We start from the raw sequence: 844 nt of genomic DNA on the forward strand, positions 1-844 counted from the left end.
ATTATTTAGTAGAACCAGGTAGTTAGTCGGTATGATCAAAGTAAATTACCAACAGGTAGTATTGTAGTGACCAATGTCTATTGATTAGATATAATATTCAAGGTGGGTGTCCTGATCAACAGACTAGCTATTGTGTTTTGCAAGGTAGCACTTTTTTGTATCCTCAAATATATGCATATAAACCCCAGAAGTTTAACCGAAAAGTGAAATGGAACAAATCGATGCTATCAGTGTCCCAGATTTTAGAAAATCCCTTGAAAATCTCTTCAAATAATATTACCGAGGCCTCAAAAAAACGTACCCAGTGCAAGTTTTGTTTTATTTCCGACAAAACTTGTATGAAAACCAAACACCACCGTTCGCAGTTCTGACATATTTTTGTTGACTATACCAGGCGAAGCAATGTAGATCTTTAAAGAACAACTTGAAGTTAATTAATTCGTTTGATGTTTATGTTAAACAGAAACTATAACAAATGTTATGAAAGAGCTCAGATTGATTTTATGATAATTTTTTAATAATTAACATATTGTACCAGGATATCAGTTTATTGCGTCAAGGGCATCATTGTCGAGGGCATAAGAGTCTTTGAGGGGATCAGGGCGGAGAATATTATTCTGTAGACGTCTACTACGCATCTTCCTTAATTTTCTACCTCCAAAGTTGTCAACAATAATGTTCTTTTAAGAGTATGGTGACAATTCAGGTAATACTATACGGAAATGTCGACTCTCTGTACCAATACGATAAAATATACGGTCTTTACAAATTTTGCCCTAAGGTTGCTATACACGCAGTGGTGTTGTAATAGGAAATGGGGGGGGGGGGGGGGGGGGGGGGGGGG

Source organism: Lottia gigantea (genome assembly GCF_000327385.1).
Source record: "Lottia gigantea unplaced genomic scaffold LOTGIsca_21, whole genome shotgun sequence".
Classification (NCBI taxonomy): domain Eukaryota; kingdom Metazoa; phylum Mollusca; class Gastropoda; family Lottiidae; genus Lottia; species Lottia gigantea.